The 26,487-nt window shown below is 44.8% G+C and overlaps 1 protein-coding gene and 1 long non-coding RNA gene across 4 annotated transcripts in view; both read left to right on the top strand.

Annotated features, from left to right (window-relative positions):
* Positions 1 to 2,179: 2,179 nt before the first annotated feature.
* LOC120742982 lies at positions 2,180 to 2,828 on the top strand. Its single transcript, XR_005698010.1, has 2 exons — positions 2,180 to 2,311; positions 2,385 to 2,828. It is a non-coding gene; the product is annotated as an uncharacterized LOC120742982 (long non-coding RNA).
* Positions 2,829 to 4,382: 1,554 nt separating this feature from the next.
* The window catches only part of pdzd2 (PDZ domain containing 2), an 81,729-nt gene continuing 59,624 nt past the window's right edge, over positions 4,383 to 26,487 (top strand). For 2 of the 3 annotated variants that reach the window (XM_040046521.1, XM_040046520.1), the window contains exon 1: positions 4,384 to 4,794. The gene's annotated coding sequence lies outside the window, so the exon portion shown is untranslated. Of the gene's footprint in view, positions 4,795 to 26,487 lie in introns of all 3 variants that reach the window. The other variant, XM_040046522.1, reaches the window with a different exon arrangement.

The following is a 26,487-nucleotide window of genomic DNA, read 5'->3' as shown; positions in this document are numbered from 1 at the left end:
TCAGTGACAAAAATACTATAAAATACTAAAATATGAACCCTTGAAACAAGACCCAGGTAGTGGTCACAGGAAAAGGGTGATAGATTGTCTTAAGCAGTTGACTTTACTGACCAGACCTCAGACCACAAGTCACACCCAGGGGAATCTACACCAAGTCTGTATAGTTAACCAAAAAAACATAAACAGGGTGCACCTTTAAGACCTCCTTTAAAGCCTGTATGATCAGCTCTGTCACTTGTAACATCTCTTAGTTTCTGGCTTCGATCCTCAACCCATTGATAGGCAGCTCTGAACACCACATCCAGAACACTTTGGATTTTGTTGAGAAGGTGAGAGATGTCATCATGGAGGCAGATGAAACCATGGTCTCGTACGACGTTACATCTCTCTTCATTTGCATCCCAGTCACGGAAGCATTGGAGGTAGTCCGTAAGAGATTACAGGATGACCCCAACCTCAGCAACAGGACCGCTCTCAGCATCCACCAAGTGTGTTTGAACTGTGTCTTCATTCCACCTGTTTCACATACAAGGGTCAGTTCTACAGGCAGAAACATGGGTGTGCCATGGGCTCCCCAGTTTCACCCATCATGGCCAATTTGTACATGGAGGAAATGGAAAAGAGGCCTTTGCTATCCTACCCTGGAACACCACCAAGCCATTGGTTCAGATATGTGGATGACACCTGGGTGAAAATCAAATGTCAGGACGTACCACATTTCACGGATCACATTAACTCGGTGGACCGACACAACAGATTCACCAGGGAGGATATGAAAAGTGGCAGGTTAGCCTTCTTAGACTGTCAGATTTCCATCAGTAATGGGGGACATCTACAAGCTGACGTGTACAGTAAACCTCCACATATGGATCAGTATCTAAGGTTTGACTCACATCACACGTCATTATATACTCTCTATTGTTCTATTATACTGCCTTACAGGACATACTGTGTGGAAGTGTGGGGAAACGTATAAAACACACACCCATCCAATATACATTCTGCAAAAAAGAGCATGTAGTTTGTTGTTGCTGTGGTTTACGTGCTGAAAATGGTTTTATTTGTGTATGCTCATGTGTTAGTGTGTATCTATACATCCATCCATCCATCCATCCATCCACTGGAGCACAAACTGGGGGTCATGAGGACGCTACAACACAGAGCGAACACCATCCGCACAGACACAGCGGCCAGGGAAGCAGAAGAACATCAAGAAGGCCCTGAGTAAATGTGGCTATCCCAGCTGGATGTTTGTCAAAGCTGGAAAGGCTCCTAAAGAAAGCTCCAGCTGATCCAGGAGTACATGTCAGGAGTATCAGAATAGTTGAGACAAAATCTCATCTCTTTGACTTTCAAACCCCAAAACGTGCTGCAATAAGGATCCAGAGTATCAGACAGAGTAACATAGTGTACGCTGTTAAGTGCAGGAGGATTGGCAGGATTTATACATCGGGGAAACCAAACAACCTCTGGCTAAGAGGACGGCACAACACAGAAGAGCCACCTCGTCGGGCCAGGACTCTGCAGTCTATGCACACCTACAGGCCAGTGGACACTTTTTCAATGATGAGGATGTAACATCCTGGACAGGGAGGAGCGCTGGTTTGAATGCAGCCATTTATGTGAAAAGGGTAAGACCATCTCTAAATGGGGGAGGGGGCCTAAGGGTCCATCTGTCACCATCTTACAATGCTGTGATTGCAGCCATTCCCCAACTCTCTGTGAATTCTTGAATGTGTTGTCTGTCACTTCTTTTCACCCACTTGTCGCCTTGAGGCAACTTTTGTTGTGATTTGGCGCTATATAAATAAAATTGAATTGAATTGAATTGAATTGAATTGAATCATCTGTGTGGGTGTGGCATATCAATGGCCCTGGTACTGACCTCCCAGTCCATTGTTCATCAGTGGTGCTAGTTTCAGTCAATAACCAAATGTACTGTTGTGTAAACCTGCAGTCAGCTGAGAGTCACCTGGATGAGTCATGAAAACTCTTCATCCAGATGAACAGCTGCAGTCTCTCACCCTCATTTATCAAATACATTTAATAGCAAACACTCATAAAGCAGTTTCCATCTGAAGAGGACATACCATGTTCAGACACCAGAGACTAAAACAGCTCTGCTATCACTTCAGACTGTCATGGTCTACGGTGGGTGGCTGGAGTTTCCATTAGGCTCCTGAACTGACCTGGGATCCGCCCCTGGGCAGGGCCAGCTCCTGCACACCTGGAGCCTATTGCAGGCAATCAAGCCAGAGGGATTTAAACCACACATCGATGTTCATTCACTGCCAGTTCGTCATCAACACATGTTGGTAACAGGCCGTGTATGTTAAATTCTTGCTGTGATTTATCCTGTTAAACACGACTCTCTTGTACTACAGTTGCTGTACCCACCCTGGCTCACACTCCACCTCCGGACTCAGGATACCTAGTGATCATTCTGGAAATCCCTCTGCGCCTCACCTGCCTGCCCTCCTGCCATAACACTCCATCTGGAGCCCCGAATCTCAGGTCAGCTTTTCCACGCTACTCAGCCTCCCCTGGATCTTCATCACCCCCCTCTCAAACACTCCAGGTCCCTAACTGCAAGTAAGAATTGCCGCTCTTATACTGGCCACTTCTGAGCTGCCTTCACTACCTGCCTAACTCCTATATCCTCTTCCCTCAGTGTGACTGTTCCCCACTCAGCCCCGTTCCGCATCTCAGGCCTCGTTCCCTAGCCACGTTCCCCAGGGCACGCCACACCAAGGCTCCACGTCTCGTCATTTTCTGTCTTTGTCACGTTTTTTCCCTTGCACTTAACCGTAATAAACTGTTAAATCATCTACTGTCTCCGCTCTGGGTTTCTGCACCTGAGTCCTATTCGGTACCGGCCATCCCTCGCCGTGACACAGACATAAATAAAGACAGAGTGTTTGAAGGGTTAGTGAAGTCTGGCTAGCTGAAACATAATAGTGTGCTTCATGGTGGTGCTAACATAGTGTAATGAAGACCGAGGAATAGTGGTAACTAATAATAATGAAAGTAAACGTGAGGGTCCCTGATTGGATGAATGCAGTCCGACAGTGACCAGTGATTATTTTCAGGGGCTTGTTTGTGCCAAAAAAAGGAAAATGCTGTTCTACATGTTCTACATGTTGGAACAGCACGTCCTACTAAATAATGATGACGTGCACCAGACACGTCTTAGTATCAATAAGCATAAAAGAAGAAAGGCACTGCTAAGTGAAATGAAAGGGCACAACTGGTAGAACTCGTGGGGCTCAATCTAGGCTGACTGCTGCAGAGCCATGTGTTTACCTGAGGACACCAATCACCCACCTTGATGGCCCGGTGGAAGCACCTTCAGTTGAACTAATCATTTACTGTATGACTTTATCAGTCCCCAACATTTTGGCCCATTCTTCTTTATAACATTGCCTGAGTTCAGTGCTCTGTGTGGGTATTCAGTTATGTGCTCTCTCTGAAGGTCCCACCAAAGCATTTCAGTGGGGCTGAGGTCTGGAATGGGCCTTTGCAGCAGCTTGACTTTTTTCTTTTTCAGCTGTGCTTGGGATCATCGTCCTGTTGCATGACCCAATTAGAGCCAAGCTTTAACTGTCAGACAGATGGACGCACATTTGACAGATGGTCCACACTTCATGCTCCACTCAGTGATTGAAAGGTGCCCAGATCACCACGCCTCCACTACTGTGCTTCACAGTTTGTGCTGATATTTAAAAGTGGTCCTCTGCACGCCGCCAGACGTCTTCACTTTGGTATCGTCTGTCTGAAGGATATTGTTCTAAGTGTTTTGTTGTTCATTTAGCAGCTTTGCAAACCTAAGCTGTGCTACCACACTGACTTTAGACAGAAGAGGCTTCGCCTGGCAGCCCTTCCAACAACTCGTATGATTTCAAGTCTTTTTTCTAATTGTACTGACATGAAATGCATCATTTGAGATGCAACACAGGCCACCTATATCGCCTTATCCCACGGAAGCATTAAGGTGTTTTTTGTACTTTTCTGTACTCTGTAGGGTCCTGTAAATGATTTTAACATGGTTGTATGTTGAATATATATGTGAGAGTGTGCTGTTAGAGAAGAAGAAAGCCCGGGTCTACCAGTGCACTAAAGGAGGTGAAGAATTTAGGTTACAATGTTAGAGAGATGTCCATGTGTGTGGCATCATAGTAACCAGGATGAATAAGCACAGTCACGTATACAGTACGGCTGGTTTCATTTGAACTTGGAGACAGCCAGAGTGGAAACACCGAGCAGCATGCTAACATCTGCTAATTCCTGCTTCATGTTGTAACAAGTTCAAGTTGGGAGAGCGCAGTTTGACAGACCATAGTATTATTATTACTACTGTAGAGTTATCACACGATGTGATGGACAGCACATCACAACACGTAGTGTTGAGTGGGGAGCCCACGGGGGGAGGAGCTGGGCGCAAAAGAACCACCTCAACAAATCTGGACGTGACTCCACCCTCCGTGTGCAGTGGGGAGTGGGGCAGCCGAGTGACAGTTCAACCCGAACCCAAACCACCCGTGACTGTGGCTCAGCAGGCTGAAGTTTGACTTTGTCTCTGTGTTTTTTGCCTCGGTGTTCCCGGAGAGGATATCGGGACTTCTGAAGTTTGGAGCCGCTTTTCTTCAGAAGCTTTGCGCCACTTTATTCCTGCACACAGGCGCTCTGTGAAGCGCGCCTTTCATCTCTCTTTAAAAAGGAAAAAACCCGCTGAAAACACGGAGGATTGTTCGAGCTGGAAGTGGAAGCCTTAGAGGAACACGGTGTAGCCCGCAGGTACAGTAGCTCTGCGTTATCTTCGCACTGAGTACGCGTTTAGAGACGTGGACGGTAACACAGCAGTGACTGAGCCTTTGCGAGTGTGTCGCTTTCACAGAATAGGGACACGCTGGAAAACAGCGAGCATCAGCAGTATCTGCTTGGCTGCACAGCTCTGGACCGTCTGAGCGCTTCACTTTATTACGCATTATACGGACAGCTGTGAACTAAATAAGCCACGTTACTGAAGACTTTCAGATACTAACTAATCATAACCAACCAATCTGACCAGCAACGTTTTCTTTAGAAAAAGTTTGGTGTTAATGCATTATTATTATTATTATTATTATTATTATTATTATTATTATTATTATTGGTAGTAGTGTATCTAGATACATGTAGATAACAGCAGAAGGTTAAACTATATAACCTCAACAACAGCACCGTGTGTGTGTGTGTGTTGTTTTTCTTCTTGAACTTCTAATTTAAAAGCACAAAGCGTGAATGTCTCTTTGATGTGTTTACCGACCATCGGTCTGTCAGACACACCGAGTGATTCCTTAAAGTTCTCTCTGCTCTCTCTGCTCCATTCACTGTTGCTTTCAAGCTCTTTTGGCTCCAGCTTTAAAATGACCTCATTAAGAAGTAATGTGATTTCTTTTCAGTGTAGAGACTGCCATCCAACATTCACAGCCTACCACCCTCACGAGCCACACAAGTAATACTTAGCTGAACAGAGCATGTGAAATATGTACAGTATGATTATGAACATGTTGTATACGAAACCATCCAAACACATTTCACTGCTACATGTCTCATGTCTCTGATGTCTCACTGATGTATGAGAGGACACATCGTGGGCTTCACTAGGAAAAAAAACACAAATACTCTGCAATACCTGGTACTGATACTGCAGATAATATGGATGTTTTTCCCAGGTTCCAAATTAGAGTGACTTTGTGTGCATCTGTATGTAAATGCCTCGAGACAGCTGTACTTGCTGTGAATTGAAATTGAACTGTGTCGTAACAGAGGTCGAAAGTAACAAAATACAAGTACTTGGTAACAGTGCATAGAATCTTCTGTTATTTTTATTGTTGTCCTTTATTTATCCAGATCAAAGTTTCCAAGAGGGCAACACATAAATACCATACATAACAATATAACAAATGCAATATTCCACACAGACACAGGAATAATATGCAACAATGACATTATAAGCAGTCACACTAACCAGAGGAGCTTTTCTCTCGCTCATATAAATACAACTAAAGTCCCACATTGTAACTATTTCTGACCATTTCAGTTCATTCTGTGGATTATTCCAGAAACACAGCCATATTTAAATGTTGTTGTTTTTTAATTGTGTTCTGACTCAGGGGACAAACATTTGTATATTGTTGGGAGAGCGTAGGCTAGACTGGATGTGGTTTTTACACATAAACACACAGATAAGAAGGAACCAGGTCAAGGAGACATCGATTTACCAAGAAACTGTGTATGCAGGTGAAAGTGGATATGTGAGGTCTGTGGATATATGAGGTCTGTGGATATGTGCGGTCTGTGGATATGTGCGGTCTGTGGATATATGCGGTCTGTGGATATGTGCGGTCTGTGGATATATGAGGTCTGTGGATATGTGCGGTCTGTGGATATATGAGGTCTGTGGATATATGCGGTCTGTGGATATATGAGGTCTGTGGATATGTGCACTCTGTGGACATGTGCGGTCTGTGGATATGTGCGGTCTGTTGATATATGAGGTCTGTGGACATTTGCGTTGATATATGAGGTCTGTGGATATGTGCGGTCTGTGGATATATGCGGTCTGTGGACATGTGCGGCCTGTGGATATATGAGGTCTGTGGATATGTGCGGTCTGTGGATATATGCGGTCTGTGGATATGTGCGGTCTGTGGATATATGCGGTCTGTGGATATATGCGGTCTGTGGATATGTGCGGTCTGTGGATATGTGCGGTCTGTGGATATGTGCGGTCTGTGGATATGTGCGGTCTGTGGATATATGCGGTCTGTGGATATATGCGGTCTGTGGACATGTGCGGTCTGTGGATATGTGCGGTCTGTGGATATGTGCGGTCTGTGGATATATGCGGTCTGTGGATATATGCGGTCTGTGGACATGTGCGGTCTGTGGATATATGCGGTCTGTGGATATATGCGGTCTGTGGATATATGCGGTCTGTGGACATGTGCGGTCTGTGGATATGTGCGGTCTGTGGATATGTGCGGTCTGTGGATATGTGCGGTCTGTGGACATGTGCGGTCTGTGGATATATGCGGTCTGTGGACATGTGCGGTCTGTGGACATGTGCGGTCTGTGGATATATGCGGTCTGTGGACATGTGCGGTCTGTGGATATATGCGGTCTGTGGATATATGCGGTCTGTGGACATGTGCGGTCTGTGGATATATGAGGTCTGTGGATATATGCGGTCTGTGGATATATGCGGTCTGTGGACATGTGCGGTCTGTGGATATATGCGGTCTGTGGATATATGCGGTCTGTGGATATATGCGGTCTGTGGACATATGCGGTCTGTGGATATATGCGGTCTGTGGATATATGCGGTCTGTGGACATATGCGGTCTGTGGATATATGCGGTCTGTGGATATATGCGGTCTGTGGACATGTGCGGTCTGTGGATATATGAGGTCTGTGGATATGTGCGGTCTGTGGATATGTGCGGTCTGTGGATATGTGCGGTCTGTGGATATGTGCGGTCTGTGGATATGTGCGGTCTGTGGATATGTGCGGTCTGTGGATATATGCGGTCTGTGGACATGTGCGGTCTGTGGACATATGCGGTCTGTGGACATATGCGGTCTGTGGACATATGCGGTCTGTGGACATGTGAGGTCTGTGGATATATGCGGTCTGTGGATATATGCGGTCTGTGGATATATGCGGTCTGTGGACATGTGAGGTCTGTGGATATATGAGGTCTGTGGATATATGCGGTCTGTGGATATATGCGGTCTGTGGATATGTGCGGTCTGTGGATATATGCGGTCTGTGGATATATGCGGTCTGTGGACATGTGCGGTCTGTGGACATGTGCGGTCTGTGGATATACAGAAAACATTATTTAGCAGTAGCAGAGAGAACAGTGACATACACGATTTCCACAGCCGGTAATAAAACATGGATCAGAAAACAGGATCTTTAAGTTCTGGTCTGATGCATCAATCAGCACATCAGCATAAAGACTCCAGTATCTGTTCTACGTCAGATTATCAGAACAAGCTTGTTATTTTTCTTTTAAGAAGTTTGAGGCAGGTTTTTATTTCACATCAGTGTGTGCCATCAAAATGATGAAAAAACATTTAATTTATGCATCATTTGTAGCGCTGTACTAAGAGTTAAAGTGGGACAGAACAATCCAGAAGTGTTTTTGAAAGGAGAAATACAGGAAGGGGTGGGAGGGAGAGCGGTTCGGTTTGAAGGCGAGGGCTGTTCAATGCGATCTGAAATCTAAAGCTTACATGAGAGCGACCTTTAATATACTATATACTGGATCAGTATATGATGCAAAATGTCATATGAACCTGAAGTGTGTACAAACTCTGTGTTATTTACAGGGTGCATGAAAACACTGCAGGTTAGAGCAGGACGACGGCTCACAGTGAAGCTCACAGCAGAAACTGATTGATTCACTACAACTAATGTTGTACTAATGCACTAAATATATTATTTTGTTCTTATTATTAGTAGCGTGAGGCTCAGTTAGCTTTGGACAAAATAGTAGAAACATCTTCAGAAAAGCTGCTTTTCACTTTCTGACTGTGAGTACATTTCACAGCCTGCACGCTTGTTCAAGATTTCAGATTTTTTAACACAAGTACTGTACTTCTGCTGACCCTCCTGTTCTCAGGTACAACAATGATATGTGTGGGTCAGTTTGACACACGTCATTGTTAGTCGTCCAAAAGTGTCAGAAACCAAAATATTCCCATAAACAGTGTTTATATGTCATGATTAATCCATTACTAACATTTCAATCAATATTTAATGCAATGTAGCTCACAGATCATGGTTCAATGCTGATATATAACTCGTTTTTTCATAAAAAAAAAAAGTGTATTTAAACATTTTTAATGTACATTGGAAAGTCCTGCATACAAAACAGAATGTTTTCCATGATATTGACTTTTCTAAAATGTAGTAATAATAGCTGTAAGCGTGTTGAACATTCGTATCTCAATTTTCAAATCAGATTACTGAGAGAAAATACAAAGTCTCCAGAGACGTGTTCTGCATCCCACAGACTGGCTGCTGACTCACAGACCCAGCCAGGACTCGCAAACATGCATCCTGTCAGTTCTCCCTCAGATACACCGTCTCTTCAGATTAGCTGTTTTCAGAATGACTTTCTGTACCGAGCTCTGTCACACGAGTCACTGCCACACTAGTGGGACTTGGCACCGTTTGTTATTGTGTTTCGTGCACTTTTGGCTGATGTGTATCTCAGGATGAAGATCACAATATTTAACCATTTTTTGATAATATTGTTGTCCTTGGAGGGATATGAATAGCAGTTTCCTCATTTGGTTCATAATCTGAATCCTCAGACTTCAAGATGTTCTTCAGCCACATCCTCCTCAGACGAATCTCCCACCCTGTGATCAAAGCTCCAGAGCCTGCTGGGCTCTCAGCTTTTTACTTCTGCTGCCCGTTTGGTAATAAACTGACAGGCTGCAGAGTGTAATGTCTCCACTGCAGAGTCCTTATGTACTGTGCTCATTTCCTGCTGAGTGTACATTCAGTGTGGTTGGAGCTGGCCGGAGAGCAGAAAAGGTTCCCATCAAACGTCATAACATCACTTTACACATGAGGTCAGTAAGTCAGTTGTGTGTTTGAAGTGAAATATGGCTCACCCCGTTAGCCTCCACTTTGACTGCCAGGTCAAACTGACTCGAACCGTATCTATGTAATATGAACCTGCAGGGTTACAGATATGTCAGATGGACCATTTATATGTTGATCACACTTTTTTAGCAAAGCAAAATAAGTTTCATGTTAAAAAAGCAATTTGAACTATTTTTAAAAATGTTTTTCAAATATCAAAACAGTCAGTTGGACCCACAACATAACAGAAGGGTTAAATAAAGCCTGTCTTTACCTCAGCTGCTTCCCTGTCACTGTGTAGAGGAAACAGCCTGAGCTGCATTGGTAATGAGAGCTCAGCACAGAAGCAGCAGAACCAGAAATCAAGTAAGACGAGCCTCAAATTCCTAACAGCAGGGTCAGCTGCTCTCCCGATCTCAAGTCATTTTTTGGTATCAGAATTGACCATAATGGATCAGTTGGGGTGACTCTGGGTTAACAGGCTCTAAAACTCATCCTGACAACCATCGAAAGGCTAAACTTGAAGTTTACATACATGACTTCACACAGTGCGCTGCTTACTGTACTTCTTTCAGAGTTAGTAGTTCTGTGCCCTGTGGTCTCAGTTACACTGCTGTAATTCAATTCAAGGGGTTCAAGGTTCAAGGTTCTTTATTTGTCACATGCATAGTTATACAAGTATAACACACAGTGAAATGTAGGCTGACACGCTCCTCGACATGTGCAAAAATTTGGGGGGGGGGGGGGGGGGGGGTGTAGAGGAAGAACATTATATATATATATATATACAGACATATAGTATATACACTGGGTGAATGTGCAGTAGTAGCAGCAAGCGGGTGAATTCTGTATATTAATATGAATAGACATCTGACTATTTTACAGGAGACAATATAAACATATTTAAAATTAAAGGAATTTGAAATGTACATTGTGCCTTGGTTTAGTGTCTGGAAGAGTCCTGTCTCAGTCAATTATAGATGATGTGAGAGGGCGGGTGTGTGTGTTTAGGGCACGGATGGCTTGGGGATAGAAGCTCCTCTTGAGTCTCTCTGTCCTTGCCCGGAAGATGCGGAACCTTCTACCAGATTGCAGAAGTTGGAACAGTTTGTTGCCAGGATGGGATGGGTCCTTCAGTATCTGCGCTGCTCTAGTCCGGCATCTCCTGGTGTAGGTGTCCTGAAGCGGGGGGAGAGCAATCCTGCAGCAGCGTTCTGCTGTACGGATCACTCTCTGGAGAGCTTTTTGGTCCTTCACACAGCTGTTCCCAAACCACGATGTCATGTTCTGTGTGAGGATGCTCTCCACAGCGCCTGTATAGAAAATCCTGAGGATCTTTGGAGAGACCCTGAACTTCCTCAGTTGTCGTAGGTGATACAGGCGCTGCCTAGCCTTTTTGGTCTGGACCTGAATGTGGGCAGACCATGTCAGGTCTGAGGAGATGTGGACACCAAGATACTTGAAGGACTGCACCCTCTCCACTGGAGCTCCATTGATGATGATGGGCTTGTAGTCTCTGTGCTGACCCCTTCTGAAGTCCACCACCAGCTCCTTGGTCTTGCTGACGTTCAGCTGGAGGTGGTTGTCCTGGCACCACGATGCCAGATTCTTCACTTCATCCATGTAGGCCGCCTCATCGTTGTTGGAGATGGCACCCAACACCACTGTGTCGTCAGCAAACTTCACAATGGTGTTGGAGCCATGGGTGGCCACACAGTCTGAAGTGTAGAGGGAGTAGAGCAGTGGCGAGAGGACACATCCCTGAGGTGCTCCTGTGTTGATGGTGATGCTGTTGGAGAAGCACCTGCCCACCCTCACCACCTGAGTTCTGCCAGTGAGGAAGTCCAACACCCATGCACACAGACGGCTGTTAAGTCCCAGATCCCTCAGCTTTGTGAACAGTCTGCAGGGCACTATTGTGTTAAACGCTGAACTGTAATCAACAAACAGCATTCGCACATAGTTACCCTGTTTCTTGTCCACGTGGCTGAGAGTGGTGTGTAGGACGTGGGCGATGGCATCCTCTGTGGATCTGTTGGATCTGTAGGCGAACTGCAGCGGATCTGTGGTGTCTGGGATGGAGGAGGAGATGATGTTCTTCAGCAGCCTCTCAAACACCTTCATTACTACCGAGGTCAGTGCAACTGGCCGGTAATCGTTCAGGGATGAGGGTTTGCTGTTCTTGGGCACAGGGATGATGGTGGATCTTTTGAAGCATGTGGGGACCACAGACTTCGCCAGGGACTCGTTGAAGATGTAAGTGAACACACCTGCTAGCTGGTCAGCACAGCAGCGCAGCAGACGGCCGGTGATGCCGTCTGGCCCCGCCGCTTTCCTTGTGTTCACTCTCCTCAGTGCCGCTCGGACGTCATGCTCCGCGATGCTGGTCACCGGGCTCTCGCTGATGACGTCACTGTCCTCGGTAGTCAGGCGGTAGATAGCATTAGCCGCCTGGCTAACCTCGAAACGGGCGTAGAACCGATTCAGCTCGTTGGTGAATGCAGAGTCGGCGTTGATCGGCGCAGTGTCCCTGGCTTTGTAGTCCGTAATGGTGCGTAGTCCGTGCCACATACTCCGTGTGTCGCCCTGGTGGAAGCGGGACTCCACACGTTCCCGGTACCTGCGTTTGGCATCTCTCACCGCGCGCCGCACGCCGTATGAGGCCGCTTTGTAGGCGCTCATATCGCCAGTGGCGAGACCCGCGTTGTAGGAGGCGGTCCTGGCGTTTACTGCAGTGCGGATCGATCTGTCCATCCACGGTTTCTGGTTTGGGAATGTGGTGACTCTCGCAGTGGGGATAATCTCCTCCGTTAGCATATTGACGAAGCATACTGCTACTTCCGTAAACTCGTTGATGTCGACTGCGCATGCTCTGAACATGTCCCAGTCTACGTCGTTGAGTGCGTCCTGTAGCGTAGCTTCTGATTGGGCAGTCCACCGTTTTACCTCCCTCTTGGTCACGTCTTCCCTCCGTATGCTTTGTTTATACTGGGGAATGAGGAAGATGGCGTTGTGGTCAGACTTCCCAAAAGCCGGGTGTGAGACAGCTTTGTAGCCCTGCTTGTATGGCGTATAGCAGTGATCCAAAATCCGATCCCCTCTCGTTGGACACGAGACATGCTGGTAAAAGTTTGGCATGACTTGTCTGAGGTTCGCTTTGTTAAAGTCTCCTGCTACAATGAGGGCTGCGCCCGGGTCCTTGTTTTGAAGCGAGCTCAGCACATCATGTAATTCGGACAAAGCCATACCTGTGTCCGCTTGGGGTGGGATGTAGACCGCCGTGGCGATGACTGAGGTGAACTCACGGGGCAGATAGAAAGGGCGGCACTTAATGCTCAGGAACTCCAGATGTGGCGAGCAGCCGCTGGAGAGAGTAGAAATGCTCCTGGCATCACACCACTTTCTGTTTATCATGAAACACACTCCTCCACCTTTGGTTTTGTTCGACTCTGCCGTTCTGTCCGCGCGGAGCACAAAGAATGAATCCGACGGAGTTACGGCCTGGTCCGGCACGGTGGGGGTCAGCCATGTCTCCGTGAAGCACAGAATGTTGCAGTCCCTCATGTCACGTTGGAAGGTGACCCTTGCTCTTAGGTCATCGAGCTTGTTCTCCATGGATTGTACATTGGCCAGTAGGATACTGGGCAGTGGTGCGCGATGCGCCTGCTGTCTCAGTCTGTTCCTAATACCAGCGCGTTTTCCCCGGCGCTTCTTTGTTCTGTGCCTCGGATGAGCGGCCCGTCCTTTGTTGTTCTCCGCGCCGCGTAGAATCTCTGGCGGCCAGGAAGGGTCAGGTTTAAAAGTGTCCAAGATTAGATGTGCAACCTTGGCACCGATGTTTACAAGTGATCCGCTGTCGTATACTATAAGACTAGAGGATTTTGGGATGTAAACCAGAGCAAAAAATAGGTAAAAAACAAGAAAAGTGGATAGTCGGAGCGGAGCGGTCAGGAAGGCGTCTGGACGTGGCCGCGCCATCTTGTCATCTTATAAATTCAATTCAATTGTATTTATACAGCGCCAAATCACAACAACAGTCGCCTCAAGGAGCTTTACATTGTAAGGTCGACCCTACAATAATACACACAGACATAAACCTGACAATCACATGACCCCCTATGAGCAGCACTTTGGTGACAGTGGGAAGGAAAAACTCCCTTTTAACAGGAAGAAACCTCCAGCAGAACCAGGCTCAGGGAGGGGCGGGGCCATCTGCTGTGATTGGTTGGGGTGAGAGAAGGAAGACAGGATAAAGACATGCTGTGGAAGAGAGACAGAGATTAATAACAGATATGACTCAATGCAGAGAGGTCTGTTAACACATAGTGAGTGAGAAAGGTGACTGGAAAGGAAAAACTCAATGCATCATGGGAATCCCCGGCAGCCCACGTCTATTGCAGCATAACTAAGGGAGGATCCAGGGTCACCTGGTCCAGCCCTAACTATATGCTTTAGCAAACAGGAAAGTTTGAAGCCTAATCTTGAAAGTAGAGATAGTGTCTGTCTCCTGAATCCAAACTGGAAGCTGGTTCCACAGAAGAGGGGCCTGAAAACTGAAGGCTCTGCCTCCCATTCTACTTTTAAATACTCTAGGACAGGGGTCAGCAACCTTTAAGACCCAAAGAGCCATTTGGACCCGGTTTCCACGCAAAGGTAAACACTGGGAGCTGCAAATACTTTTTGACATCTAAAATGAAGATAACACTGTATCAAGGGCGTAGACTTGGCGTGGACGGAAGGCACATGTCCCCACCAATATCCAGCGATTATTGAATTGTCCCCACCAATAATTTGATCTCTTTGAGTAAAGAAAAACAAGAAAAAACCGATCTGTCAGCGTCTCATTCACCCAGCGGTGCAGAAAGAGTTAAATTACGTTCTCTACTGGAGTCCTACGTCATGTGACAAATATGGCCAATGTGATTGGCTGAGCCTTTCAGGGAGCTCTGTTTAGTTTCAGCAGCGGCAAACCTGCGCTGCGAGGAGGAGAGGAGGACGGCAGCAAAGAGGAAGAACCTGGATATAAGAAAGTATTTTTCAAAGAAACCTGTAAGTCACTTAAAGCCAAGTTCACTCATAAAATGTGTCACAATAACGTTACAGGCTATGCTAGGCTTTGGCCCACATCAGTCTAAAACTGTATGTAACCATGAATAACGTGTTTGGGAAACTAACTGCACAACAGGCAGCACTATTAGTTCTCTCAGTCTCAGAGCAGCATTTCTAATTTTGATTGAAACTGTCAGAAAACGGCAGCCTCGAGCGAGCCAGGATATTAGTTTACAGAGGCTGTTAGAATTATATGTCTAACGTTAAAATGTTGGAGACACAATAATTTCATCCTAATCGCACTGACATATTCATAGGGTTCATTTTTGAGACAAAATGTCATCATGATATGCAAATATTTCAACCAACCCAAAGCTCAGAGAGTAATGGTGACAGAAGGTCACAGGTGAAATTGGATGATGACTTGTTGGTTCATGACTGTATTTGAAGCACATGTGTGACTGCATGTATGTGGAATGTCTCATTGTTATTCATCAGGTGACAGAGGCAGCTCTGCCATGTTGTAGCTCAGACAGAGGTGAAGAGGCGAGGTCACAGGTGACTGACTGATGATTTGGTGCTATAGATTATCTAGTATTTATTATCATGACAATTGTTAGGCTGCTGATGTAAATTGATTCATTAGTGTATATTTGACAAAGAATCTGAATTGACATGTCTCACTTTTTATATGGCACGAATCAATGTGTTATTTTATCAGGTGGCAGTATGTCCTGGTGCAGTCATAGGGGAAGAGCCAGGGCCAAAGGTGAGGCACCTCAAGCACAGAATAATAGAATAGAATAGAATAGAATAGAATTCAACTTTATTGTCATTGCACATGCACAGGTACAGGGCAACGAAATGCAGTTTGCATCCATCCAGAAGTGCTTTAGTGATATAGATATATTACAATATATATTAGCAATAATATAGATATGTGAGTATATTACAGAAATGGGTCTATTATGGTATGTTATAATGTACACGGTATGAAGTATGTTGTGAATATTCTATAACTATAAGTATGTACAGGCTGTAGTGAGTACAAGCTATGTACAGGATATGAACAGGATATAAATATGAAAAACTATACAGAATATGAAATAAATAACTTTACAGAATCTGAGATATACAGCTATACAGAAATGGGAACTATGCAAGTTGTAAACAGTTGTAGGATTAAAGATTATCGAATGTACAGAATGATTATTTACACAGAGCTATACAGTAGTGCAGTTAAGATAAGTGAGGGTGTAGATAGTTTCTACAGAGGCTATATAAAGTGCTAGTGGTTGTGAGTGGTGGTTCAGTCCATGTTATTATTGTGTGTTTGAGGGTACAGTTGTCCATTGTGGGTGTGTGTATGTTCAGTCCATGAGTTTAACGTGGGTCAGATGTCAGGAGGCAGAGTTCAGGAGTCTGACAGCTGTGGGGAAGAAGCTGTTCCGGTACCTGGTGGTCTTAGTCCGGAGGCTCCTGTAGCGCCTCCCAGAGGGCAGGAGGGTGAAGAGTCCATGCGATGGGTGACTGGGGTCTTTGATGATTTTCCCAGCCCTTTTCAGACACCGCTTCCTGTAGATGTCTTTTATGGCAGGAAGTGGTGCTCCGGCGATGCGCTGGGCAGTTTTCACGACCCTCTGCAACGCCTTCCGGTCCGAGGCAGAGCAGTTCCCGTACCAGACTGTTATACAGTTGGTCAGGATGCTCTCGATGGTGCAGCGATAGAAGTTCACCAGGATGTCTGAGGACAGGTGGTTCTTCCTCAGAGTCCTCAAGAAGAAGAGGCGCTGGTGAGCCTTCTTGACCAGCTTGGAGCAGTTGGTCGTCCAGGTGAGATCCTCTGAGATGTGGACTCCCAGGAACTTGAAGCTGCTCACACGCTCCACAGCCGTCCCCTTAATGTGGATGGGTGGATGTGGGTCAGCATTCCTCCTGTAGTCCACGATGAGCTCCTTGGTCTTCTCGGTGTTAAGCAGCAGGTTGTTTCTGTCACACCACTCAGCCAGACGATCCACCTCCTCCCTGTAGGCGGCCTCATCGTTGTCACTGATGAGGCCAATCACCGTGGTGTCATCTGCAAACTTAATGATGGTGTTGGAACCATCAGCAGGTCTGCAGTCGTGGGTGAAGAGGGAGTAGAGGAAAGGGCTCATCACACAGCCTTGTGGTACACCGGTGTTCATTGTGATGGTAGATGAGCAGTGGTTATCCAGCCGGACATGTTGGGGGCGGTTGGTCAGGAAGTCCAGTAACCATTTGCAGATGCGGGAACTGATGCCCAGGTCTGTCAGTTTCCTGATGAGTTGTGAGGGGTGGATTGTATTGAATGCTGAACTGAAGTCTATAAACAGCATTCTGGCGTAGGTGTTGTTGTTGTCCAGGTGTGAGAGGACAGAGTGCATTGCGATGGAGACTGCATCCTCTGTGCTCCTGTTCTGGCGGTATGCGAATTGGTGGGGGTCCAGGGTGGGGGGGAGACAAGATTTGAAGTGTGCTAGGACCAGTCGCTCTAAGCACTTAGTGATGATGGGGGTGAGTGCTACTGGGCGGTAATCATTGAGGCAAGATGGGTTGGAGTTTTTGGGTATCGGGACGATGGAGGTGGATTTGAAGCAGGCCGGTACCACAGCGTGGGCCAAGGACAGATTGAATATGTCTGTGAGCACTCCTGCAAGCTCCTCAGAACACGCTCTGAGAACACGCCCGGGGATGCCATCAGGGCCTGCAGCCTTGTGGACATTGATCCTGCTCAGCACCGCTCCTACATCGGTGGGGGAGAGAGTCAGAGGTTGGTGGTCTGGCGTCATGTCTGCTTTGGTTGTGGTTGTGGGGTTCCCTCGCTCAAAACGAGCATAAAAGTTGTTGAGCTCGTTGAGGAAGGAGACATCAGAGGATGCGGGGGAGGGTTTGGTGGTCCTGTAGTCTGTGATGGTCTGGAGTCCTTGCCACATGCGTCGGGGGTTGGAGTTGGAGAAGTGTTCTTCTACCTTCTGTTTGTAATGGTGTTTGGCTTTTTTGATGCCCTTCTTTAGATTAGCCCTGGCTGTACTGTAGGCGTGTGCATCTCCTGACCTAAAGGCGGTGTTGCGGGCCTTCAGGAGGAGACGAACATCCCGGTTCATCCAAGGCTTCTGGTTGGGGTACATGGTGATCCGTTTCTGGGTGGTGACACTGTCTGTGGTTTTGGAGATGTAATCCAGTACAGTTGAGGCGTACTGGTCCAGGTCTGTGTGGGTGAACATATTCCAGTCTGTGTTTTTAAATCTGTCCTGGAGCACTGCGTCTGTCCCCTCTGGCCACACTTTAATTGTCCTCACAGCAGGTTTCACACGTAATAATTGTAATCTGAGGATAAAACGCAGGTACTGCATTCAGTGTCCCCTTAGTGCTAATGTATCAGAGATGTTGGTGTAACTGAAGTAATGTTGTTAAGTCCTTGAAGTCATATTCTTTTATTGTCATGACTGTATTTAATAGGGGTGCAACGATATTCGTATCGATATTGAACCGTTCGATACAGTGCTTTCGGTTCGGTACGCATATGTATCGAACAATACAACATTTGTAATTTATTTTATCAACTTTCCTTCTGACGATGCTGTCTGTGTTGAGCGCTCAGTGAATCTGCGTTCGACTACTCCGCCTAGGCTGCACTGTCGAGCGCAGATCCCCTGAGCGCTCAACACAGACAGCATAGTCAGAAGGAAGAGAGCAGGGCAAGCTAGCAAGACAGAAGTTAAGCACTCCTTGCAACATGGACCTCCCCCACCCTCATTCAGATCTGGTGTTTGGAATTATTTTGGTTTTCATGTGACGTATGACCCTGAAGGTAAGCGAGTCATGGACTAAAGTAAAACAGTATGTTGGATGTGCCATGCAATGCTCAATTACACGGGTGGGAGCTAGTGTGTTAGCGCAGTTAGCTCGTTAACGTGTTGGCCGTCTAGCCCCATGCACTGGGCGATCGGCGGTAGCTCGTTAACGGAGATTTGCCGTGTTGTGGCGTTAAGGTCATCTCAACGAGATTAATCTGAAAGCACTAGTGGGAACACAACGAATATGACTGCACATTTACGCCGACATCATCCTAGTGCAAAGACAAAAACAACAAGCATGCTACTAACTTTAGCCGAGTCATTTAGACAGCCGTTAGCACATGATTCTCCTTATGCTGCTGAGAATATAGCCCAGAAGAAGCGGATAGTATAGCTTTTATTTTGGAAAGAGACATTTCTCTGTAATAACTCTCTTTTCCAAAGATGAGTGATTCCTCAATCAGATACAGGGCTTGCAATATCGCTAGCCCGACGTCCTGGGGCTAGCGATTTTTTCAGTCGGGCTACCAAAATCTATCTCTGCCCTGCCCGTCGGGCTATTGTAGGAAGGAAAAATATATGTCAATGCTTTTGCATTCTTTCAGAAATGTAGCTGGGTAATTATGTCATTGGCATCGGTGACCACTGTCAATATGTGACATATTGAAATCGCGTTTGAATTTGCGCTTGTTTTTTTGCTTTCACTTTGCAATCGTGCGAACTGTGTATAGAGAGCGACAGCACTGATCTGTGAGTGATGATAATTTGTGCACCAATTCCTCTGACATCGTCTTATTAATCGTTAGCTTACTACGCAAACATGACAAGTGAAATCTCCCGCAGCAAGCTTAAACATGTGAGAGGTTGATCGCGCAGAGAATCGCTGAGCTTATGTGAGTGAGCGTGTAAAAGCAGCAGGATATATATTTTAGTTCTGCTGAGCCAAATAAGACAGGTCAGGGTGAAGAAGTGACAGCCAAAGAAAAGCTTACCACAAAACGGAAAAGTTATGACAAATCAGACTATAAGGCAAAAAGAAAGTGCAGCTTTATGGCTGCAATATGACGAGCTAAATAACCAAGGCTGCACATAAGTGGTCCGCAGGTGCGCATTCGCTGTCAAAATAAAAAACACGCACAAGGGTTAGGGTTAAATTTAAAAACTGTACTTTTGAGTTAAAATATATATTTATAATTTTAATAAATGACAAATTAAAAAGGCATGAACATTTTTTTTGTATCGAAAAAATATCGAACCGTGACACCAAAGTATCGAACCGAACCGAACCGTGAATTTTGTGTATCGTTGCACCCCTAGTATTTGAAGCTATTTTTATGTTTGTATGATACCTGATTTATATGGAATATGGCTGAAGTAAACTAAAGCCTAAAATACTTAGTCAGTCATTTGTTTAATAGTAATTTAACATTATATAATTCACATGTAAAACTATGAATTGTAATTTTAAATGGTTTAAAAGCATATAGAATACCATATGTAGGCAAGTATATTTCTCCTTTTTTTTTATCAAGAAGCAAAGACAAAAAGGGAAAAAAAGAAACAGGGTTCGATGGTTGAATCGTCCGTCCCCACCAACGCCAAAACCAAATCTACCCCCTTGCACTGTATATATTGTTTTTTACTTGTATGCTTTGTGTGAACAACTAAAGTGTGTTGCTTATGAAATCCATGAAATGCTACAGAGAAAATTACATGTTATTTATGTAATGAACACATTTTGAACTCCTAAAGAAATATAACAAAAGGAAAGACACCCAGCTGAACTAAAAGGATCCAGCAAACAAAAACTGTTGTGAGCCGCCACCCTTATATCGCCTTTGGGCTTTTGGAGCCTTGACCTGACTTTTAAAAAATAATTGGAAAAAAAGCACTATGCTGCTAAAAAAAAATAGATATTTGCAAAATTCTGCCTAAATATGTATTTTACCTGGTTAATGTGTGTGGTGGGCGTGGTCTGCAGCTCCGCTGCAGGGGAGGCGGACGCACCTGAGCGTCTGTGCTCTCTATGCTGTTGTTGGTATGTGTCGGGCTGTGAGCTGAAAAGCTACAGCTGGCTGTATGCGTACAGCAACCGTGTGTGAAAAGTGGTCAATAAAGAGATGCTGAAAAGCGTGTTCATGCAAACACCATCGGGTCTGTCGTGATATGTTTACAATGGGACTTCTGCTCCTGAACCTCTGCGCACAGTGTCTGCAGATCGGGGCTGTACGAAGTCACTTTCATCTTTACGCAGGACTGTAAGCTGTCGTCTGTGAGGCGTGAGCGGTGTTTGTTTTTAACATAGTTCACGGTGGAGCTGCTGACATAATGTGGATCCAAAGATCCATAATTGGCCTACCTGGGGTTGAAAGTCTCGATAAATGCACGGCGTTTCGGCGGGTACACCGGCTTCCGCGAGTGTGACGCTTATTTTGAGCGATGAAAAAATAAAAAAATATAATTTTATTTTTATATTTCAATATCACAATAATCTTCCAATTTAGAACTACAAGTTAAAAAAAAAAAGAACTAACATAAAAAAAATACACTTCAGCTAAATACTTTTAATTTATTTTCCCAAACCACCCTGTAGTGTGGTTATATTAAATATAAGAGAAAGAGAGAACTTTAGGAAATTAATATAGCCACTACAATGACCATCAAAACGATGAAAAAAATATTGGCGTAAACAGTTTATTTTGCAACACCACGAAACAAACAATAGCGTAAAATGAAACGATAGACGTTTTTATATCGTCATCCGATATATATTGTTATATTGAACAGCACTAGAAAGCAGTCTTACATATTTGTTTAATATGTGCGTTGAAGGACATGTCCTGGTCAAAAATGACTCCAAGGTTCCTCACAGTGTTACTGGAGGCCAAGGTAATGCCATCCAGAGGAAGAATCTGCTTAGATACCATATTTCTAAGCTTTTCAGGGCCGAGTACAATAACCTCAGTTTGATCTGAATTAAGAAGCAGAAAGTTAGCGGCCATCCAGGCCTTTATGTCTTTAAGACATTCCTGCAGTTTAACTCATTGGTGTGTGTTATCTGGCTTCACGGACAGATAGAGCTGGGTGTCATCTGCATAGCAGTGTAAATGTATGCTATGTCTTCTAATGATACTGCCTAAGGGAAGCATGTATAATGTAAACAGAATTGGTCCTAGCACTGAACCCTGTGGAACTCCATAATTAACCTCAGTGTGTGAAGAGGACTCTCCATTTACATGCACAAACTGGAGTCTATTAGATAGATATGATACAAACCACTGCAGCACAGTACCTGTAATACCTACAGCATGTTCTAATCGTCTAATAGGATATTATGGTCGACAGTATCGAACGCTGCACTGAGGTCTAGCAGGACAAGCACAGAGATGAGTCCACTGTCAGAGGCCATAAGAAGATCATTTGTAACCTTCACTAAAGCTGTTTCTGTGCTGTGATGACCTCTGAAACCTGACTGAAACTGCTCTATGTTGGTACAGGGCATTGAAGATGATAACAGCGGGTGGATTATATTCTTAAACTTAGTTACAGCACTTTCAGAAAGACATCTACTGTGATAAAGTCTACTCTCCACTGCTGTGTAATCAATTATTGTAAATGTAATCAGGAAATGATCAGACAGGAGAGGGTTTTCAAGAAACACTGTTAAATGTTCAGTTTCTATGCCATATGTTAAAACAAGATCTAGAGTGTGATTAAAGTGGTGGGTGGGTTCTTTTACATTTTGAGAGAAGCCAGTTTGAGTTTCTGAGTTTTACAGCTGGGGTGGACGAGGCTAAGCATCAGGCTTTCAAATGAATTAAAAGTCTGTCTGAGTCTTTGGTTGATTAATCCGATTGTTAAGTGATGACACGACGAATCCTACTTCCGGGCCTAAAGTAGTCTGCGTTTAATATGGCTTTTGTGTTGTTAACATGTTTAATGTTATGTATTTTCTTCTATTTAATCTCAAAAAGCTCCTAAAACAGTCAGTGATCACTGTTGACCTCCCTCGGCTTTTATTACTGCTAATCATTTATTTAAGCTCAGTTTTTAAAACCTTAGGATGTAACTACAGCCCAGCCCATGCAGCAGTATACGAATGACTAACCTCGTATTGTGGATAGATTATCTCAGTTGTTCTCCTGGCTGAAGTTTGGTCCTTTTACAGCATCCTGCCATGCGATTACATTTGTTCCTGACCACCGAGAACACTCACGTTAACTTTTATCGAGTGGAAAAAAAGTTAGCTTGTTTATATTATGCTAACATAGCTGTGTCGCTAGCGGTCACGTAGCACATCATTATATACCAGCTAGCCCAACTTCAGTAACCCTACAAACGTCACTGCTGTTTAGTTTTCTGTCTTCATTTATGCTGGAAGTGATAACAGAGCTGTACGTTTTAATTTGTTTCCAAAACCCCGCAGTCAGGACATGCTATATTGTATTTAGATAGAAGCTAGCGAGCTAACTTCATGCTAACTTCTAACTCTGTTAAATGTCATAAATTCCGTTTTTATGGATGCCTGGATATTAAACTCAATTGTTACACCTGGTAGAGCAGAACGCTGATCATTTTATTAAAGATGAAAGACTTTAGACAGTTTTTCAACTCTCAGTAATGCCACAGTGATCGTTTGATATATGGACCTGCAGCGGAGTTTAGGTCCAGACACGGCTAGTGACGTCAGACTGAACAACCGGATAGGCTGGTGTGAAAAATTGCTGCCACACCGCCCCCTCGGCCTGGGCTTCGAGGTTTCTGGTAGTTAGAATGACTCGGGGGTGTTGATTCATTTAAACTAACATAATCATCCTGCTGCAACCAGGTTTCTGTAAGGCAGAGTAAATCGATTTGTTGATCAATTATTAAGTCATGTACTAACAGAGACTTGGAGGAGAGAGACCTAATATTTAATAATCCACATTTCACTGTTTTACTCTTTGGTTCAGATGTGGATACTGTATTTTTCTTTCTTTGTGATTGTTTATGTTTAAGTTGTTTGTTGTTGGTTTTTAGTTTGTTTTTGGTCTGTTTGGGAGCTGACACAGTCTCTATGGAGATGGGTTTTTGGGGGGTTAGCAGGAGGAGAGAAGCTGCAGAGAGGCGTGTAAGACTGCAACTCTGCTTCCTGGTCCCAACTCTGGATAGTCATATTTTGGGGGGTTTAATAAATTTGTCCATATTTCTAGAAATGAGAGCTGCTCCATCCAAAGTGGGATGGATGCCGTCTCTCCTAACAAGACCAGGTTTCCTCCAGAAGGTTTGCCAATTATCTATGAAGCCCACATCGTTTCTGGGACACCACTCAGACAGCCAGCAATTTAAGGCGAACATGCGGCTAAACATGTCACTCCTGGTCTGATTGGGGAGGGGACCAGAGAAAACTACAGAGTCCGACATTGTTTTGGCAAAGTTGCACACCGATTCAATATTGATTTTAGTGACCTCCAATTGGCGTAACCGGGTGTCATTACTGCCGACGTGAATTATGATTTTACTGAATTTACGTTTATCCTTAGCCAGCAGTTTTAAATTTCCTTCAATGTCGCCTGCTCTGGCCCCTGGAAGACAATTGACTATGGTTGCCGGTGTCTCTAGCTTCACATGTCTGAGAACAGAATCACCAATTACCAGAGTTTGACCCCCGGCGGGTGTGTCGGTTAGACACATGAACAGGTTGGTGGTGTATCTGGGGCTTCTGTTTAGGACTATGCTTCCTCCTCACCGTCACCCAGCCGCCCTCTTTCCCCAGCTGCTTGGGGTCTGCCGGGGAACAGCTAGCGGGGCCTACGGTATCTTCGGCTGCACCAGCTACAGGGGCCTGGCTAGCTACAGGTGAATGAAGGGTGCGAAGCCGAGTCTCCAATTCAGTAATCCTGGCCTCCAGAGCTGTAAATATGCTACATTTGTTAGAGATATCATTACTGCTAAAGGAGGCCGAGGAGTAACTAAACATCTGACACAATGAGCAAGAAAGTGCAGGAGGGACAGGTGAAGTAGCCATGGTGCTAACGAGTCGGCTACGAGCTAAGCTAAGCTAGCAAAACAGTACAGAGACAGTGAGTGAATACTTTGGCTATAAATTAGGTAGTGACTACTCAGAAAGTGTGCTTCGGATGAAGCACATGAAGATTATACTATGAAAAAAGAATGTATTTAAAAGTTTTTAATTAAATTGCTAAGCAGATAAGCTACTCAGAAACACCACTGTGTTTGAGCAGGAACAGGAAGTGATACTCTACCACAGAGAGAGTGAACACCAAGTGACCTTCACATAAAAAAATATTTTGGCATGCGACTAAAGAAATCTTAGGTCGCACCGGTGCAACCAGCCGTTCGAGCGCCAGTGCAACCGTAGAGCCCTACATGGGAAGCAAGAAATATTCCCATTGCCTAACTGATCCTGAGCCAGGAAGGGATCTATTAGTAACCAGTATGAACAAGTGAATAACTGCTGCAGATAAAAGCTTTGTGTATGCAGCTACACATGTGATTATTGTATAAAGGTTTGACATGGAGGCTTGTGTATGTTGTTAAGTTTGCACCAGTCCAAACTCGAGGAACAGAAACCTGGTTGCCTCTAGGTTAGAATACAAGTTCGAACAAGTGTACAAGTCTAAGAACCATTACTGGTTCACATAAATGTTGAAGGACGAATAAATCCCCCTGTAAGAAAATACAAGTCTCTTTTCTCTCAGTTATATTGTTTATAATATTACATCTTGGCTGCGTACGACTCTGGATACTGTAGCTCCGGTGAAAACTAAGGCCTCAAATCAGAAGTACCTGACTCCGTGGTATAATTCTCAAACACGTACACTAATGCAGATGACTCGTAAGCTGGAGAGGAAATGGCGTGTCACAAATTTAGAGGATCATCATTTAGCCTGGAGAAATAGTTTGCTGCTTTATAAGAAAGCCCTCCGCAAAGCCAGAACATCTTACTATTCATCACCAGTGTTGGGACTAACGCGTTATTAAGTAACGCGTTACAGTAACTACGTTATTATTGTGGTAACGAGCACGGTAACTAGTTATTATGCCAAAATCAGGAACGCGTTACTCGTTACTGGGATTTAGATAGGGTCGTTACTCGTTACTTCGTTTGGTGGCATCGCGGAGTTTCCACAGATTCAGTAACATTAGCAAGTGGTGGAGGCCAGCAGGTGGATGAAGGAAAGGGGACGCAGAAGGAAAAGAGCCCCGAGGCGGCCGCCGGTCCAAGTGTGAACTGAACTTCAGGTAAGAAGTTATGACCTGCAGTCTATCTGGGTCAGATATGAACCAAGTTTAGGTGGAGTTTATTTTCGTTATTCTGACTTTTTCCGTACTGCGTGCTAGCTAGCATGACGGAGTTTCTATACAGCTGGGTGGGTGCTATGAAGTTAATGATGTTGAACTTTATTTTGTTCATAAGTTATTAGAGTTGCCAACCGTCCCGTCTGGTATTCAGAGAAAATATTACGCGTTTCTTATTGAGGTGAAAAGGAACAGTTTGTCCCGTAATTCAGCTACAATGAAAAAGGCACAAAGCTGGAGTTATTCTGTGTCTTTACACTGCACAGCTGCCTCTTCTTCTTTCATTCTCCCCCCTCCCTCTCCCGTTTCTACTTCAATCATGAAACTGATCAATGATCAGCTGATCGGCTCTCTTGTTTGTTTATCGCTCACTTTGCGCCAGAAAGAGGAAACCAGCGGATGTCGCGCTAAACAACAGCAGCACGTTTAAGCTTGATCAGCTGTTGTTAGAATTTATTTAATATTACTTTCTAGTATCAGCTGATGTTTGCTGGTCATGATGTCGGTTTGGATATGTGGTGAGAGGGAAACATGAAGATGAAACCAGGAGATGTCCTTACTGAATCATCAGAGCTGAACAGGTGATGGAGAAACAGGTTTACCTTTTAGCTGACATGGATGAGTTGAAGGGAAGTTATGAACTGTTTCTGAGAGACTAATAACACCAGGATC

The sequence above is a fragment of the Simochromis diagramma genome, unplaced genomic scaffold (genome assembly GCF_900408965.1).
Source record: "Simochromis diagramma unplaced genomic scaffold, fSimDia1.1 OVJJ01000005.1, whole genome shotgun sequence".
NCBI lineage: Eukaryota > Metazoa > Chordata > Actinopteri > Cichliformes > Cichlidae > Simochromis > Simochromis diagramma.
The sequence above is the reverse complement of the archived record's forward strand: the minus strand, read 5'-3'. Positions and strand labels throughout refer to the sequence as shown.